This window comes from Dromiciops gliroides, chromosome 1, assembly GCF_019393635.1.
Source record: "Dromiciops gliroides isolate mDroGli1 chromosome 1, mDroGli1.pri, whole genome shotgun sequence".
Taxonomy (NCBI): domain Eukaryota; kingdom Metazoa; phylum Chordata; class Mammalia; order Microbiotheria; family Microbiotheriidae; genus Dromiciops; species Dromiciops gliroides.
This window is the reverse complement of record NC_057861.1, coordinates 524,254,941-524,275,291: the sequence shown is the minus strand read 5'-3', so window position 1 is coordinate 524,275,291 and position 20,351 is coordinate 524,254,941. Positions and strand designations below refer to the sequence as shown.

Here is a 20,351-nt window from a genome sequence, read left to right as displayed (position 1 = left end):
TCAGTGGTGACTGTAGTACCTGGATCAGGTACTAAGTCCTCACTCTTGGTGGTAAATTTTGGCTTCTACGTCTGTTTCCTGAAGGCCCAGGGGGTCTGCTTATGATTTGAACTTTATTTAAGTCTTGAATCTATTTGGATTGTGGTATAGTGTGTGAGATATTGGTTTAAGCCTAATTTTTTTTTTCAAGCCTGCTTTCCACTTTTTTCCAATAGTTTTGGTCAAATACTAAATACTCAGCCCAGTGGTTGGCATCTTTGGGTATACAATGATATTGCATTTAGTTGCTTCTGGGTCTCGTGTCCTTAATCTGTTCTATTGATCAAAATTTCTACATTCTAACCAGACTAAATTTTTATGATGGTTATTGCTTTGTAATATTATAGCTTAAGATTGGATTCTGATAAACCTTGTTCCTTATTTCTCTTGAGAATTTGTTTGCTAGCTTAAGTCTGTTTTTGACTCCTTCTTGTGAAATTCTTAAACAGGAACTGGGACTCTGTGGCTCTGAGGGGCCCCGGTTGGATTGTAGAAATTTTAACCAGTCTGAGCCCTCTTCCAAGACCTTGCCTGCTATTTGAGCTGACCCTCTCTTGTTCTGTGGCTCCTAATGCTATGCCACATGCACTGTCTGGTCCTGTCTCTCTGCTCAATGACCTATTGGGATTGTCTCTTGGCTCCTATTGTCACTCATCCCTGGGCTAAGATCCTGTCAGCTTCAGGAGCCATAGAGAGGGGCTCTCATTAACTTCCCATCACATTAGTTTGCTAAAGCTCATGCTGACTTCTGCCTCTCTGGCATGACCCTTTTCCAAGTGCCTGGAAGCTGCCATTTATCTTCTTGTGTCAGACTGGACTGAATGCAACAGTTTCCTGGTATTTCTTTTGATATTTTGGTATTTTCTTTTTTGGTATTTCTTGTGTCCTTTAAAATTTTTGCTCAAGTGTCAGTAGGAGAGTTGGACTTTTTTTTTTTTTTTGGGCGAGGCAATGAGGGTTAAGTGACTTGCCCAGGGTCACACAGCTAGTAAGTGTCAAGTGTCTGAGGCTGGATTTGAACTCAGGTCCTCCTGAATCCAAGGCCAGTGCTTTATCCACTGCGTCACCTAGCTGCCTCGGAGAGTTGGACTTTTAAAGGAATTTTTATACCATCATCTTAACTCTTTTTTTCTAATTCCCATTTACTTGATAAATTCAATTACCATTTGCTAAACTCTTGGCATTTCTAGGACATTCCAATGGTTTATGAGGACATCAAGATGAAATATTTAAAATTAAGACCATTTTAGGAAATATGGGGTATGTAATTTTCACACTGGACCAATAGTATATTGGGAGAGGGATGGAACCCTTTGATATGGCACAAATCCAAAGTAAATATTACAAATTCATCCTCTTCCCCCCAAGTGTTGCTTCAAGGTCATTTTGCATGTCCCAGAAGATGGTTTGCCACGGGGCATGGAAAGAGTTGAATTCATATGTCCTAGTTCAACCAAACTTAACACAAAATAAATACCTACATGTCATGCAGAGTGGAATTTTCTTCCATTCAAAATACAAGCCCTTATAAAAAGTCATACTGCAAAGTATCTCACCTTGCATTTTGCCTTGTGATACCCGGAGCAGCTGCCCATCTTGACTTCATCCAATTCTGTTTCTGATTCTCACATAACATTTGAAGTCAGGCTTTAGCTAATTTTATCACCCAGACACTGGGTCATGAACTTGCTATGAAAAAGGCCTGGCTTTCTGTGGCTGATACTCCAAAGTGTTTAGTACAGTCTACACTTACTATATAATGCATTTTGGAAATGGACACAAAGTGTGAAATTCAACAGTAAAAATTTTTTTCTCACTATGTTTTAATGTGTTGGAGTCTGATTTTTTATAAGATGGATTAAAAAATACTATATGAGAGTTAGTCAAGTGTGGTTTTAACTACAGTTTTAAGTAGCCTGGGATAAGAACTTCAAGTTTATTAACACTTATTAAGTACCTACTGTATATAGGATACTGTTCTACATGCTAGTAGATGGTAAGACATAGTCTTTGCCTTTATGAGGTTAAAATATATTGGGGGGGGGAGAAGCTAGGTGGTGCAGTAGATAAAGCACCAGCCCTGGATTCAGGAGGACCTTAGTTCAAATCCAGTCTCAGACATTTGACATTTACTAGCTGTGTGACCCTGGGTAAGTCATTTAACCCTCATTGCCCTGTGAAAAAAACAAAAGCAAAACCAAAAAAATCTATTTGGGGGTATGATACATGTACAAACAATTATAATGCGAATCCTAGAATCCTAGCATTAGTAGGAACCTCAGAAATTGGTTTAGTCTGGGGAAGAGGTTTGAGGGTTACATGATATCTTTAAGTATCTGAAGGATCATCATATGGAAAAATGATTAAAGTTGTTCAATTTGACTTTAGAATCAGGAGTAATAGAAGTTTCAGAGAAGTGGATTATGGCTCTATATGAGGAAATCTTTCTAGTGATGAGAGCTATTTGAAAACGAGATGAAATGCCTTATTAGGTAGTGAGCTTCTCATCACTAGAAGTCTTCAAGTAGAGATAGATGACTTCTTGGGCATGTTGTAAGAGGGATTCCTGTTTAGGATTAGATGACTTCTGAGGTCTCTTCCCTGTTTGAGAGAGAAAGAGACAGAAAGAGAGGGAGAGGGGGGAATGAATGAGGGAATGAGAATGAAAATGAAAAAGAGATTGAGAGAGTGAGAGAAAAAGAGAGAGAAAGAATGAGCGAGAGTGAAAAAGAGACTGAGCACAAGTGAGAGAGTGAGACAGAGATAAAGAGAGAGGGAAAAAGAGAGGGACACAGAGAGAGTGAGAATGAGAAAGCAAGAGAAGAGAGAGATTGAGAGAGAATGAGAGTTAGAAAAGACTGAGAGAACTAGAGAAGGACAGAGAGACAGAAAAAGAGAGACAGATACCCAAAGTGAGACAGAGAGAGATAGAGAGGAGAGAGCTTCAAACCAGGGAAAGGCTAATCAGGAGATTCTCATGGATAAAGCTCAGGTAACATCAGGTGATGTTCCTCTGCTGGTAGTAGTCTCTTCCTCACACCCTACATCATCTTTTCGAATATCCCTATATGGATATGTGTTGTCTCCCTGGCACAACTGTAAACTCCTCAAGGGGAGTCGATGTTTCACTTCTGTCTTTGCATCCCCAGCAACTAGCACTGTCGTTGGTACACAGTAGTCACTCAATAAATGCTAATTGACTGATTGTACTAGGTGGTAAAGAGAGCAGCTTTGGCTGGAGGCCAAAGAGAGTAGATCCCAGACCAAGAAAGAAAGACTTGGATTATCCTGGCATCCAGGGAACTAGAAAAAAGAGTTCAACTTAGTCTTTCCAGTGGAAGTAGGTTTGAAGTGGTGGTTGTTTTTGTGGGGCAATGAGGGTCAAGTGACTTGTCCAGGGTCACACAGCTAGTGAGTATTAAGTGTCTGAGGTCAAATCTGAACTCAGGTCCTCTTGATTCCAGGGTTGGTGCTTTATCTACTGCGCCACCTAGCTGCCTGTTGTTTTTTTTTTTAAATAAGCAACTGAATTATGAATGCAAATTATGGATGAAGGCAAAGAGAGTCTTGAGAGAGACTTAAGGAGAATGTTTAATGTTTTAAACCTGTGCCAGGTAAGCAAGCAACGTGAGACTATTTACTTGTAACTGATCTTAGTGCGGGTATCTCACCTGAGCTTCTCTCACTTTGGAGTAAAGATGAATACTACGTTTGGATAGACTCTGAGTGTGCGGGGCTTCTGCAGATATGGTTAGGATAGGGTTCCCCTGGGGATGCGCTGTGAAGCCAAGGGTATGATCTTTGGAGCAGAAATCCATCCTTTTTTTTTTTTTTTTTGCACGGGGCAATGAGGGTTAAGTGACTTGCCCAGGATCACACAGCTAGTAAGTGTTAAGTGTCTGAGGCTGGATTTGAACTCAGGTTCTTCTGAATCCAGGGCCAGTGCTCTATCCACTGCACCACCTAGCTGCCCCCTTTCCCTTTTCTAAAAATCTTAGGTTATAGCAACAGAAAATGATGCAAGGGGAATGGCAGGAACCCCCAGGAGAAACTTGTTTTCAGGTTGCCCCCCAGTTTTATTAAAGGGAAATAAGTGAGAGTCAAGAGTGGTTAGGGAAAGTTTCATGGAGGAAGAATAACTAGAGCAGGGCCTAGAAGGCTTTGGACAGGCAAAGGAGAGTCAAAAAGGCATTCTAAGCAAGGGAAACAGTACGAGCAAAGACTGGGAGGGAGGAATGAGCCTGGGTGTATTAATGGACAGGGACGGAACAAGTTGGACTCAGTTGTCTAAGGGGAGCAGTTGCAAAAGGAGGAATTGGTCAATCAGAACAAGATAGAGCATTGGACTTGGGATCAAAAGATCAAATCTTGGCTCTAGCATTTAATAGCTGTGTGAAATTGGTAGAGTCACTTAACTTCTGTTATACTTTAAAATACTAGGTAAAGGCGAGTGATGATGGTGGTGATGATGAAGGGCTTTGAAAGTCAGGTAGGAAGCTTTAGATATGACTTACTAGAATAGTGATTTGTGCATTTTTTTTTGCAAGGCAATGGGGGTTAAGTGACTTGCCCAGGGTCACACAGCTAGTAAGTGTCAAGTGTCTGAGGCCGGCTTTGAACTCAGGTACTCCTGACTCCAGGGCTGGTGCTCTATCCACTGCGCCACCTAGCCGCCCCTGAATAGTGATTTGTAATGGCTAAAAGGTTTTTTTAAACAGTGAAGTAACATGATGAAAAAAGGGAGTATAATTCAGCTCCTGATGACAAGTCCCTAGCTGGATCACTATTTCTTGGGGCCATGCTCAGTTGACTCTCAGGGGTAGTCAGTCACTCTGCAGACTTCTCAGTGTCTTAGCTGGCAGGATCCTCCTCCATACAGACACTGCCCCCTCTTCTAGCTTCCTTTTATTGTGTTGTCTTCTCCATTAGAATATAAGCTCCTTGAAAGAAAGGACTGAATTTTCTTGTACTTGAATGTCCAGTGCCTAATCCTAAGGACCATGGGATCTTTCCACCTGATGTGCAGCTGAAAACCTTCATAATGTTGTGTTCCCCATTAGAGTGTGAGCTCCTTGAGGTCAGGAACTTGTCTTACTTTTCTATTTAATCTTTTTTTTTTCTCTATTTCTATTTCTTTGCACATAGTAAGCACTAACATACTCCTTCCTTTCCTCTTTCTTTCTTTCTTTCTTTCTTTCTTTCTTTCTTTCTTTCTTTCTTTCTTTCTTTCTTTCTTTCTTTCTTTCTTTCTTTCTTTCTTTCTTTCTTTCTTTCTTCCTTCCTTCCTTCCTTCCTTCCTTCCTTCCTTCCTTCCTTCCTTCCTTCCTTCCTTCCTTCCTTCCTTCCTTCCTTCCTTCCCTCCCTCCCTCCCCCCCTCCCTCCCTCCCTCCTTCCTTCCTTCCTTCCTTTGGCACTCTATTAACTAGCACTTTTACTCATCAGGGGTAAGATGGTAATTAATGTTCATGGTGGTGGTTTTCTAAGCAGAGATTGTGTGACTACTTGGGAATGTTGTAGAGACAGCTCATGCTTCAGGAAGAGATTGGATCAGATACCTCAGACCTAGCCTGAGGTTTTCCCAACTCTATAATACTCTACAATTTTATGAAATTGAATTTTTTTTTTTTTAGTGAGGCAATTGGGGTTAAGTGACTTGCCCAGGGTCACACAGCTAGTAAGTGTTAAGTGTCTGAGGTCACATTTGAACTCAGGTCCTCCTGACTCCAGGGCTGGTGCTCTATCAACTGTGCCACCTAGCTGCCCCGAAATTGAATGTTTTGATATGTATATATTATATGTATACAGGTGCATAAAGATGTGTATATATGTACAGGTTAATTTAAGGGTTACATATGGAGAGACATATCTCAATTTAATGCTTTGATATCCAAATGTAAGATCTGAATATAATATACGTATATGTACACAATACACATATGAAACCAATACATCAAATTGGGATATAGCTATATTTACACATATTCCTACATACCCTCAATACATGGATATGTGTAGCTATACACATATGCATATATATGTATATAAATACTAAAACATTAAATTGGGATATATCTATTAAATACCCTTTAGAAAATACATTCTATACTTTGCTTTAATTAAATTAATCAGTATATAAATGTATACAGTGTATACATATAAACACATGTGCACATACATATAGACATAGGTTTGTGTGTATAAGATGCATGTGTATACACATAGTTTTTTGAAGATTATGTATAGAAGTACTGATATTTCTTTTCTGACAGATTATAGGAAGAAGAAGGTAAAGACTTAAAATTAAATATTAAAAAAATCTTTTTTGGGTCTATTCATCGTTTCCATAGAAACATGATCAGCACAGGCCACCAGTTGGTGAGTCAATTTTAGCTAAAGACTTTTAGACCTCACATCTGTTGTTTCCATAGAGAGGGATGTCAAATCCATGGCAATGAGATAAGGGTTTTCAAATTCTACCCCATTCCAAACTTTCCTTAAGTTGTTTTCACCTTGGTATCCAGAAAGGAGAAAGGCCAAGAAGCTGTGGCTGGGCTGCCTGCTGAGACCTGCATGCTATTGTTTTCTGAAGTGAGTTAGAAGTGCTGGAAATCTTTGTTTTTGACTAGGGTGGAAAATGGCTGGCTCATGTGTTAGGAGAGCTGGCTGCCTCAGCATTCCTACAGTCGGTTGCCTCCTTTTCTGCACATCATTTTCTTTCTACCCCCGTATAACACTTCTTTCTTTACACTGTATATTTCAGCCAAACTGGATTATGTATCATCACTCTTTCTTCCATTTCCCTGCCTTTGCTTGTGTCATCCCCGTGGCATGAAATATCTGCCTACTGAAATCAACCCCTTTCCTCAAGACCCAGTTCAGGTGCTGTCTTTCCACAAAGCCTTCCCTGACTCCACAGCTGGAAGTTACCTCTCCCTTCTTGAATTTTTCTTTTCTTTTTTCCTTCTTGAATTTTTTTTTGGTGGGGCAATGAGGGTTAAGTGACTTGCCCAGGGTCACACAGCTAGTAAGTGTCAAGTGCCTGAGGCTGGATTTGAACTTAGGTCCTCCTGAATCCAAGGCCGGTACTTTATCCACTGTGCTACCTAGCTGCCCTCCCTTCTTGAATTTTTCAAAGTGATTTAAACGACCCTCTTCTGTGCACTTACTGTTTAATTTGTATTGCATCTATCTGTGAATATGCACTACCTATGATTTCTGCCCACCCAATCAGACATTGTCTTTTACACAACTTTTGGTATACATTATTGTTAATATGCTGCATCTACTTTTGCCCCCACCCCCACCCTCTGCCCCCAGTCTCTCCATTGCCATTTGGGTCACCTTCAGTTTTGATTCTGCAGAGATTGCAATAATCTACAATCTGCAAGTCATATAGTATAGCATAAGTGGAATGTAAAGTTGAGCTTTGCAAATAGTAAACACTTAGTAAATGTTTTTAAAATGAATAAATGAAAAAGCATTTATTAAGCATTTACTATGTGCCAAGAATTAAGCTAAGTGCTGGAGACATAACTCAAGGAGTTCAACACTCCTTGGGGGAGACAACACATAAAAATAAAGTTCAGCTGCAAGGCATATGGTCCAGTGTAGAAATGATAAGGGTGTAGTGCTAGTGCAGAGAGCAAGGTTCTGTGGTCCTTAGATTACATCAATAGATCAGATATCAGCGTTGGGGGTCTTTCATGCATAGGGACAGGGTAGATGCTAAGGTTTGTGGATCCTCCATCTCCCTAGAAAGAACAGATTTGGTGATTCCCATCTCATCTATGGCATGTGAGCAGTCAAGTTTCTTGGATTTTTTCATTCCTAAACCCCAATTTTTTGCATTTATTCATGTATTCATATATTCATTCTGGAGGGAAGAGACTTTGCCTTCTTCATCTTAGAAGCTCTCCCAGACCAAGTGTAATGCCCTAAACCATAGTGCCTAATAAACATTTGTCAAATTGAATTCAATTATTTCAGAACAAATAATTGACTCAGTAGCCCAATCAACATAGATTAGCATGAATTTTTCGGATTTAAATAATGCTTTATGTACAATTAGAGATGCAGAGTTATTTTAGGATGATGGTTTATCCACACTCTTATTTGCTGTCCTGTTCTTTTGTTTTGGAAATAAACATTTTGATCTGTACTTTCTGAGGCCTGCAATTTTTGAAGGTAGGGGATCATAGAAGAAGCATAGTTTTTTCAAAGACCTTTAAAAGGAGTTTTATCTTTAGTTTTTCCTTATCATGACAACTTTTATGTTTTCAGTGCCGCTTGGTTCTAAGATTCTATTAAGAAAATCCTTTGCTGCTGCCCCATGGAGGGAAAATGACTGACATATAATTGTCTATCTATATAAGTTTAGAGATCTATACTTGTGATTTCTCCTGGTGATGACTGGTAAATTCCCTTTACCATTACAGATCAGCAACTATTCTGTCATGTAAGAGTCTCATAGAGTTGTCTGGGGAACTGAGAAGGTGAGTGACTTACTTGCTCCAAGATCTCATAGCCAGTATGGGTCAGAGGTATGATTTGAACCCAAGTCATCCTGATTTTGAGAGTTGCTTAGCCTCTCATAGACTTAGAGCTTGAAGAGAACAGAAGGATTTAGGAGTTCAACCCTTTCATTTTTTGTTTTTTTGTTTTTTGTTTTTTTGCAGGGAAATGAGGGTTAAGTGACTTGCCCAGGGTCACACAGCTAGTGTCAAGTGTCTGAGGCTGGATTTGAACTCAGGTCCTCCTGAATTCAAGGCCAGTGCTTTATCCACTGAGCCACCTAGCCATCCCAACCCTTTAATTTTGCAGATAAGGAAGATTAAACCCAGTTAAGTGATGTGGGATAAGTCACACAGGTGGTAAACATCAGAATTGGAATTTTAACCCAGCTCCCCAGACGCTTTTCACTGTGCCATATTGCTTCCTGTTTATATATACACACATGTTCATGTATGCATATATGCATGTATATACATATACACACATATGCTCCTCATGATGAGATGTGGCTGTAAATCAATGGGACATCACAATATCTAAAGAATCAAAGTTCCAGATAGCACAAAGGGTTACAGACACATGGTAGGTATAAATAGGCACATTAGTAAGGATTATGTATGTGAGCCATGGCATAAAAGACAGCATCTAGGGAATGTATAATTAGGGGGGCCAAGATATGTAGGGAGAGTTAGGGACAGTATATGAAGAGACCAAATGTTACTCTGTTGTCCACAGAATTTTAAAGTGCCTGGAACAAGGGGATCTTAACTTGTCCACTGATAGATTTCAAGGTGTGTGTGTGGGGGGGTTCTGTGAATTCAGATGGGAAAATTTTACATCTTTATTTTCACTATCCTCTGAAATTTAACATTTCCTTTAATTATGAATTATTAAAAATTATTGAGAGAAAGGACACATGGGCTTTACTAGATGGCCTTAGAGATGAAGGATACATAAAAGTTTAAGATCCTTTAGATTTAGAGGAAGTCTTCTGGGAGGCTGGTTATACCCTCTATTAGAGGATTCTGGAAGCACATGGAAAAAAAATAATGTAGGATGGGTAGTTATTTTAGGTGGGTTATGATCTGTGCCTTTGAAGGGAGTGCTGGCATTGGTGAAATCACAGTCACCAAATCTGATCTTTCCAGAGAGATAGAGGACCATAAAACTGTACCATCTTTCCTTCCTGATATATTAAAGTCTATTTGTCTATATTAACACATGTTTATAAAATACATATTACATATGCATATAAATGAATACATACATGTGTCTAGATGTATGTATGTATACACACATATATCTGAACTTTTTTTGGGGGTGGGGAAATGAGGGTTAAGTGACTTGCCCAGGGTCACACAGCTAGTAAATGTCAAGTATCTGAGATTGGATTTGAACTCAGGTCCTCCTCAATCCAGGGCCAGTGCTTTATCCACTGTGCCACCTAGCTGCTCCCACACATATATTTGAGACAGGGTCTTCCTATCTCACCTAGGTTGGAAGTACAGTGTCTCCTCATGGGCCTGGCTGATCCTATTATTAATTAGCCTGGGAACTTTGACTCTTGTTTTTTTTCAATCCGGGCCAGTGTGCCATAACTTGGGCAGCCTGGTAGCTCCCTGCTCCATGGGTCACATTATACTGATTCTGCACTCAGTGTGGATACCTGATCAGCTTAGCTCAGTACAGGCCAGAACTCCTGAGCTCAAGAGATCCACCAGCCTCAGCCTTCTCAGTAGCAGGGATTACAGGTATGTGCCACCACACTCTACTAAAATACATCTAGGAAAATAGATCGATTACATATAGAAGCTAAAGTGATAGACATGGAGTATGGGAAGGTCTGGCCAAGATCCCACCTCTGACACTTACTGGCTGTGTGATCACAAACTCTGATGCTCTAGTAGATATCTAACACTTCAAGTTGTAGTTAAGTTGTAATCTTTCGGGAGTTTCCATTCTGAAGAAAACACAGGTCCTTGAGAAATCAGGCTAGATACTCATTTATTTATTTATTAAAAAAAAATTTTTGGGGTGGGGCATTGAGGGTTAAGTGACTTGCCCAGGGTCACACAGCTAGTAAGTGTCAAGTGTCTGAGGCCGGATTGGAACTCAGGTTCTTCTGAATTGAGGGCCAGTGCTTTATCCACTGTGCCACCTAGCTGCCCCATAGATACTCTTTAAAAAATTTTATTTTTTTACTCTGGTCCTCTGATTTCATTGGTATATTGAGCTTCTCGATAAGGAAACTTCCTTTACTGCTGTACCTCATCAACTCCTGCAATCTATAATCTCAAAGATTGCTTTGGGGACACTGGGAGGTCAAATAATTTGTCTAGGGTCACACAGACAGAATGTGTCAAAGACAGGACATGAATTAAGTCATCCTGATACCAAAGCTGATCTTCAAGCCATACTCTCAGTATCAAAGGTTCTTAACTTGGGACTCATGAACTTATCTTTTTATGATTTAATCATAAAATTATTTTATTTTCTAGTTACATGTAGAGATAGTTTTCTACATTTGTTTTTATAAGATTTCTAGTTTCAAATTTTTCTCCCTCCCTCTCCTCCTTCCCCCCTTCCCAAGACAGCAAGCAATCTGATATAGGTTATATATGAACAATCACATTAAACATGTTACTGCATTTGCCATGCTGTGAAAGAAGAATCAGAGCAAAAGGGAAAAGCCTCAAAAAAGAAAAACAAAAAAAAGTAGAAATAGTATGGTTCAATCTGCATCTGGATGCCACAGTTCTTTTTTTCTGGATTTGGAGAGCATTTTCCATCATGAGTCCTTTGGAACTATCTTGGACCATTGTATTGCTGAGAAGAGTCAAATCTATAACAACACACAATGTTGTTAATATAGTGTATAATGGTCTCCTGGTTCTGCTCATCTCACTCAGCATCAGTTCATGTAAGTCCTTCCAGGTTTCTCTGAAATCCACCTGCTCATCTTTTCTTACAGCACAATAGTATTCCATTACATTCATATACCACAACTAGTTCAGCCATTCCCCAATTGATGGGCATCCCCTCAATTTCCAATTCCTTGCCACCACAAAAGAGCAGCTATAAATATTTTTTGTACATGTGGGTCCTTTTCCCTTTTTAATGATGTCTTTGGGAAAAAGACCTAATAGTGGTATTGCTGGGTCAGAGGGTATGCACAGCTTTATAGCCCTTTAGGCATAGTTCCAAAGTGCTCTCTAGAATGGTTAGATCAGTCATGAACCTATCTTTAAAAATATTTTGATAACTATATTTGAATATAATTGAAATAGTTTTTTATGTGTTTTATTTTGGGTATAAAAATACTTTTTAGAGAAGGGATCCATAGGCTTCACCAGTCAGCTAAATCTCTATTTTTCATATATATATATATATGTGTGTTTGTGTGTGTGTGTGTGTGTGTGTGTATGTGTGTGTGTGTACATATATATGTATTCTCTAAAATAACCTGAAATGAAATTTAATCTGTTTTGATTCCACTCCACAAACATTTATTAATCATCTACTGTGTGCAGAGTACTGTGCTAGATTCTGGGAGAGTTTAGAAAGCACAGCTCTTGACTTCAAGGATCTTACTGTCTCACATAGTCCTCTCTCCTAACTACTTGGAACCCAAAGGCGTTGTAAGAAATTAAGGGCTACTAGCAGTAATATATTTAGTAATTGAGTATGTAAAGGAAATATTATTTGGACTCCTTTTTTTTTTCCTGCTCCTTGAACAAGCCCTGTATTTGTCTTCTGTGCCTTCATGTACACTGTGGATTAGGCCTATTGAATTCACAAGTCAAATGGCATCTCTTCTAGGGCCTTCCTTTAATTTTCTTATCAGTAATGTCTTTCCCCTCCTCGGTTGCGATACAACATGTTTTGTCCTAGATATTTGTGTATTTGTCCCTATAAGACTGTAAACTCTGTGAGTTAAGAGCCATGTTTTATTTAAACTTTGTATTTCCCTTAGCACCTACCCAATGCTTTGTTAATATATATTTGTTGTACTGAATGGTTGAATCTCAAATACTTCCCTTAAAGGGAATAAAAAATGTGAATATAGGTCAAGGAGAATAACAGTTAAAATACTTTTCACTGAAGCCAAAAGATATATTAACACCAGTTATTTATTTCAACTATTCAACAGAAGAAAACAACAGAATATTTGATCAGACTGGGTGAACCACAAGTTCCAGAGGACCTGTAATCTCAGAAATACAACTCCAGTCCTCTCCATGTACTCCATTAGGACAGGAGTAGAATAAGCTAGCTGGTAACTGATGAATCAATAATGATGCCCACAGGCTGACAGTAATTGTAAGGGTGAACCAAATTGATTTTACATTAATGGATCAATTAGTAATTGTAAGACTAAGTTTATGTCCCTGAATCAAGCAGGAATGTAAAATATTAGTAAAGACTCCATGCCTGAATTGTTCGTTGTTAACAGTCTAGGTGAAATTAAATTCAAGTAATTTCAATTCAACAAACATTTATTAAGCACCTACTATATACCCTGAACTGGTGGGTGCTAGGAATAGAAACAAAAATCCAATGACTTAAAAAAACCCTACCAGTCTCTGTCCTCAAGGATTTTATATTCTATTGGAGGGAATACAGCATGTACACAAGTAAATAAACACAAAACATATACAAAGGAAGGTAAAATACTTTTAAGAGGGAGAGAATGCTAATAACTTAAGGCCTTGGAAAGGCTTCCTTTAGAAGGTGGCACTCCTGAGCTGTGCTTTAAAGGAATCTAGGAGTTCCATGGAGTAGAGGTGAAGACAAAATGTATTCCAAACACGAGGGACTACTTGCTCAATGGCAAAAAATGAAATATTAAGTACAGGGAGTAGCTAACTGCTCAGTTTAACTAAAATGGAAAAAGCATGAAAGTAATATTGAGAAATCCTGGAAATTTAGTTGGGAGTCAGATTGTGGAGAGCTTTAAATAAGATGGTCAAGTCAAAAAGCATTTATTAGGGACTTTCTATGAATCAGGCAACTGTACTAAATGCTAGAGATATAAAGGCAAAAATCAGTGCCTTCCTCAAGGAGCTCACAGTCTAATGTGGGAGATGACATTCAAAGAACCGTATATAAATAGTATATATGTAAGATAAATATACAGAGGCATTTTTGGGGTATTGTATACCAGGGCCAATAGGAAACCAATGATGGTCTTAACCAATTAGAACAGGGGCCAACCAGCAGACCATGGCCCATGGGCCAAATCTGGCCTCATGCCAGATGGTGAATGGTTTTTACATTTTAAAATGTAAAACAAAAACACGTGGAAGGATGGATTTGACTCATGGACTTTGGTTTGCTGACCTCTGAACCTGACCTTTGGCATTCAACATGTGACTTATCTGTCAAATGAAGTTCTCTTGATACCTGGCTGTAGGTCAAGAGATTTCTATTTAAAATGTTTTTACCTGAACTGGTTAGTTAACACATTAGGTTAGCACAGCTAACACACAGGACAAGGTGGGGCAACAAGGTCCAGCCACCTGAAATTTCTAGCTTAAGTGGCCAAACACTGGGTAATGTTTGGCTCCTGGGGCCATTGTGAATATTGATATCATTTTATAAAACTGCTACAATGGTAACTGAAAGCCATTATCACTGATATAAATCTGAAGTCAGAACCAGGATGTGCCTGATTAAACACACACTGTAGGTCTCAAGAATAATTTAGTCTGTTCAATAATACCATGCTAATGGACTTGATCAGAATTGATAGTGACTAGCTCTAAGCCTTTAACTGTGCATTTTTGTATAAATAAAATCGATTGGATTGGCTTTTTTTGGGGGACTGCATTTGCCTTACTGATAAAACATTCATATCTTTTGAATCGCTAATAGATAAATCTTCAACATTGTCAACAATGAAAAAGTCTCACAGCACACACACATCTGGATAGCTTCACACGTGACCCAGTGCTGAAAACCCTTGGACACCCCTAAGGCAAGCAATCACTGGGGACTGAGCTAATCAGCAAAGACATGTGGAGAGTTAAGTCCAGGCTGGGTACAAGAAGGCACCAAGCTGATAAGAAGACCCAGAGACAACAACCTCTTTCTACTCTGTAAAAAAGACCAAAGGAGACATGTTTTTCAGGAGACATTCCTTAGAAACTTTTACTTCTTTGTGATGTCACTCCCTCCTCCTGCCTGTCAACCTAACCCCACCCCCCAATTCATTATTCACTAACCTATAGTAAATATGGACTTGTGTATATACAAACACACATGTGTGAGACAGAGACAAAACAGGTCACAGAGTCACAGATGAGGAAACTAAGCCTCACCCGGGGTGGGGTGGGGGGTCCTCTCGTAACAAGGATTAGCTTTCCCTAACAGAAGACAAAGTTGTCACCAGGACCTGATTAGCCTCTGCTTCTTTTGATACAGCTTTCTGGTCACCTAAGGGCATAAAAAATCTCATCTATGTAGAGTTGGGTCCCTCCAACTTGGTGGATGTCGAAAGATCACCCCACATTTTTCCTTGTCCACCAAATGTGCCTTCATATGGAGATGGGGGGGCAAATCTACAGAAGCTATGTCTCTGTATCCTTGTTGTATCCATAGAGCCAAGCAAATCTCCTTTTGTTAACTGGCAAATGCTTTTTAATTCCCTATTCCTGAACTAACAGCGCCAGCATCAGACCTGCCCCCAACAGCTGGCATGTGTGAGAAAACAACAGTTTGAAGTTACCAAGTGTATTGTGGAAACTATAGTAAATGAACAAAGCTGTCAGATCAAAAATAATTTGTAACCATGCCAACGTGAAGAAAGGGCAAAACTAAAATGAGAGAAGCAAATGAGGACCTGACCAAAGAATGCACAGAGAAATTTCCAAAGGAGATACTGTTGGTATCTTCAAAATCCTTGCTGAGCATTCAAGGTCTCCCAGAATCTGCCACCACCCCACTTTTCTTTCCTTACTTCTCCCCATTCCAGTTCATTCTCCACTCAGCTGTCAACGTAATCTTCCTACAGTATAGGCCTGATGATGTCACTCCTCTGTTCAATAAACCTCAAGGGCTCCCTATTACTTCCATGATCAAATATAAATTCCTCTATTTAGCATTAAAAGCCATTTAGAACCTGACTCAACCTACCTGACCAGCTTTATTACTACATACTTATTTATCCCTTTTACCTCCACTCAGGACTAACCAAACTTTCTTTTCTGTTCCTTGTACATGACATTCCAGTTTCCATGTCCATGCCCGTCTCTAGAATGCATACCCTTTTCCCTTCCAGGTTCAGTTCAAGGGTCACCTTATACAATACACGAAGACATTCCCAATATCCCTCCTGCCCCCATTATCTTTTATCTATTTGTATATACCTGAATACATCCAAGATGTGTCACCCAACTAGATTTTTTTTTTTTTGCATGGGGCAATGAGGGTTAAGTGACTTGCCCAGGGTCACACAGCTAGTAAGTGTCAAGTGTCTGAGGCCGGATTTGAACTCAGGTCCTCCTGAATCCAGGGCCGGTGCTTTATCTACTGCGCCACCTAGCTGCCCCCACCCAACTAGATATTAAAATCCTTGAAGGTAGGAAGAATCTCACTTTTGTTTTTGAATCCTTAAGGCTTAGTGTGGTGCTTGGTGGTCATAGCTTGATGGCTGTTACCTCCCCCCTCTATATATTCTATGTGTAAGATAAGCCTCAGGCATGCACAGAGCTGCCCTGCCGGCATCTGACTGACCCCAGGCATCTTCTCACTGCTGAAGGATGCAGACAGGGCAGGAGAATGAAGCAATCCACTCATTGGTCTCTTGGCCACAAGAATGGAGTTTGAAAAGGAGAGGCAGCTTCTGGCCTATCCTCTTTCTTCAGTTCTCTCAGCTCTCCATGTCAGGCTTCTCCTTTCTCTCACCTCAGCAGTATAGTGATTATTTCCATATGACAGCTGGAGAAAAGGCTCAGCTAGATGAGCTTTGTGTTTCTGTGCCTGATCATAGGTGACTGAGTCATGAACCTGAGATGCACTCACTTTGTGAGTTTGAGAGGCTGGAGATCTTGGGTGTTTGCTCAGTGCTGGAGGTGTCCCTCCTATATCATTAAAGCACTCAGTAGAGGAGAAGATGGCCATTGACTCTTGATCTCTGGGCTTACTTACTAGAAGATGAGAACCAGGAGGGGACTGTATGGATAGTATAGAACTAAGCTGAAATGTAAAATATTTAACAGCCCTATGAACTGCATCATGTCTTGATGTTTTAAAATATCAACCTCTCAAGAGAGTATAACAGTATTATGTTATTGCTGTTGCTTGTTGTTTCTGTCAATGAAGGTTCGTAGGCTGGGGCAGCTAGGTGGTACAGTGGATAAAGCACTGGCCCTGGATTCAGGAGGACCTGAGTTCTAATATGGACTCAAATACTTGACACATACTAGCTATGTGACCTTGGGTAAGTCACTTAACCCTCATTGCCACGGCGCCCCCCCCCCCCCAATGAATGCTTGTAGGTGTTGGTTATTTCAAACATTTCTTTTCAAGTGAGGGAATAAATCTATATTGTATAAGGTATACATTATTCCTATCTACTACTTTTTGGGGAGACTAGATATGACCCAAACCCAAGATTTAAATAATTTTCCAAGGGCTTCTGAAGTGGTGGTGCCAAAGAGTGTGAGAAAAAGAACCTAATTTATTTCAATATAGGCCAGGCTTCCACAGGAAGAACCTGGTTATATATAGTGTATGTAGAGAGGCACTTAGTAGAGAAGGAGGAGAAGGAAAAGGAGAAGGAGAAGGAGAAGGAGAAGGAGAAGGAGGAGAAGGAGAGGTCACAGTGCCTCAGATTCTCGGGTTTGGCAATAGTTCATTATTGTTAAATATATTTCAGTCAAACTAGGATACTCTCCATCTCCTAAACATTCTTTAGGTCTTTACTCACTCTTTTCTCCATGCCTGAAATTTTCTCCTGGAATCCTCTTTGCCTATTGAATTCCTTGCCTGTTGAGCTGTTCTTTTAGTCGCATCTGATTCTTCATGACCCCATTTGGGGTTTTCTTGGCAGAGATACTGAATTGTTTTGCATTTCACTCTCCAGCTCATTTTATAGATGAAGAAACTCAAGCAAACAGGGTTAAGTGGCTTGCCCAGGGTCACACAGCTAGTAAGTGTCTGAGGCCATATTTGAACTAAGGAAGATGAGTCTTCCTGACTTCAGGCCCAGCATTCAATCCACTGCACCACCTAGGATAACCCAAATGTTTCCATCTTTATTTTCTAATCCTTTAGGAACTTTCTTTTATTTTCCCTTCTGGAACTCACACAGTATTTCTCTAATGCCCAGATGGTATATCCAGATATGCCAGAGGAGGGGCCCCTCTTCTGTCTCCTCTACAAAGTGTGAAATCTTTAGACAAGGTGTAAATTTTTGACTTCCCTACTGATAAGACCATAAATAGTCAAACTAGCTCCTCAGGGACATAACTAGTACTTCCCTCTACCCTCAACACTGTTCCTTCACCCCCCCTCCCCTGCCCAAGGAAAAAAAAGACCTCAGGGCTGCTAGAGAATCAAGCAACCTTTCTTCTTTTATTTATCTATTTTTGTTGGTCTTTGCCTTTCTTAGAGACCTAGTCTACCCTCCTTTATAGTATCGCCCTGAGCGGGGTTCTCCATACCTGATCTAGATTACATACTTTTCACATAATATATATTACAGTTGTCAATACACACATATATGTATATATATGTATGTGTGTATATACACACATATACGCACACACACACATATATACATATACATATATACATATATACACACATACATATACATACATACATATATATATATATCTGTCTTATCTTCTACTTGACTGTAAGTTCCTTGGGGAAACAGATATGTCTTACCTAACCTTTTTTTCCCCCTGTAATTATCATAGAACTCTGTATACATAAGGTGCCTAATGCATTTTTGTTGCACGAATGAATAAGTCCATACCATTTGTCCATATGATCTAAAAGTAGTGTTGTTGTCACTGCTCCAACTTTGTACCTTCAAATCAGATTGCACAAAACTAGATTTGAATGAAGTAGATTTGCTATATGAAATTACATTTTCCATAATCACCTCTTATTAGGATAGATACACCAAATAGCCCTTCTTGTCCAAATGACCCATGAACTGTGCATTTTTTGGGGGGAGGGGTGACTAATTTATAATGTGTTTTATATATATATATTTATATATGCTTTATAGAATATACAAATATAATGCATTACTTCACAAAAGAATGCTTGGCATGATACAACCAACAAATATTATCTCATTTGATCCTCACAGCAACCCTGCAGGGTAGGCACTGATATTATCCCTGTGCTGAGGAAATAGACACAAACAGAAGTTAAGTGACTTGCCCAGCTAATGTCTAAGGCTAGATTTGAACTCCAAGTCTTTCTGACTCCAGGCCCAGTTCTTTTTTTTTTTTTTTTTTTTTTTTTTTAGTGAGGCAGTTGGGGTTAAGTGACTTGCCCAGGGTCACACAGCTAGTAAGTGTCAAGTGTCTGAGGCTGGATTTGAACTCAGGTCCTCCTGAATCCAGGGCCGGTGCTCTATCCACTGTGCCACCTAGCTGCCCCGAGGCCCAGTTCTTTATTCACTGTGCCACCTAATTGTCTCAGTAGGATGAAAGACGAAAGTGTTCCATCTGGTTTTCACACAGAATCTGTTTTATAAACAAAATTCAGCATACTGCCCACTATATAGCATCCAATACAGTGTATTCACATGAGTGAGAAAATACAATTTCAGAAGAGAGTAAAACCTCAGTAACACAGACTAATTTGACTGGGAGGTGGGTAGGCAAAAAGGGGCTGAGACCAAGCTGAATGAATGAAAAAATCTGAAATGATAGGATAATTTCCTTTTTTTTTTTCCTCGGGGCAATGGGGGTTAAGTGACTTGCCCAGGGTCACACAGCTAGTAAGTGTCAAGTTTCTGAGGCCAGATTTGAACTCAGGCCCTCTTGACTCCAGGGTTGGTGCTTTATCCACTGCACCACCTAGCTGCCCCCATAGAATAATTTATCATATTGGTTTGACATCATTTAAATTGTATATGGTATATATAATACTTAGAAACATACAAAAACATATATTTTCAAATTCTCAAATTTATACAATAATTGGAAATAGACTAATAGCTGGATTTGGAGTCAGTATACCTAGGTTCACATCTAGATCTCACATGTGTTGTTTGTATCCCATTGAGCAAGTCAGTTAACTGCTCTGAAATCCAGTTTCTTCATCTGTAAAAAGAGGTAGTAGGAATAGATGAATTCTAAGATCCCTTCCAACTCAGAATATATGATCTTATGAACCATGCCCTAGCAAAGTTTCTTAGGAGACTTAACTTTGATGTGTAATTTGTATGTCAATTGATCATGTGTAAATGAATGATTATAAAATGCTTGAAAATTCTTTTTTTTCTCTAAGAAATCCAAACACCACCCAGTTCTTTTGTTTGTATTATTAATTGATTTAGAACACTCCTTTTTTAATGGCCCATGTATAACTAAATTCATCCCGGCCTCATCAAAATTCCACTAAATTTCAAATTAGTGACATCTAAACAAATGAGGTTTTACAGTGTCTACCCAAAGTGCTAAATACTGAATTAACGAGCCAATTTTGACCTTTCCTGTAGTTGCCTTCAATCTTGATTTTACAGGCTGGAGAGCACGGAACAGAGTTTATTCTGAAATCTGCTAATGCATCCTGATAATCTATTATTTATAACAACAGCATCTCTTACAGAC

General features: G+C 39.5%; 1 protein-coding gene across 2 annotated transcripts in view; it reads right to left on the bottom strand.

Moving 5' to 3' along the window:
* Nucleotides 1-20,351, bottom strand: part of GABBR2 (gamma-aminobutyric acid type B receptor subunit 2) — an 866,539-nt gene that overhangs the window by 109,175 nt on the left and 737,013 nt on the right. The gene's annotated exons all lie outside the window — the stretch shown is intronic.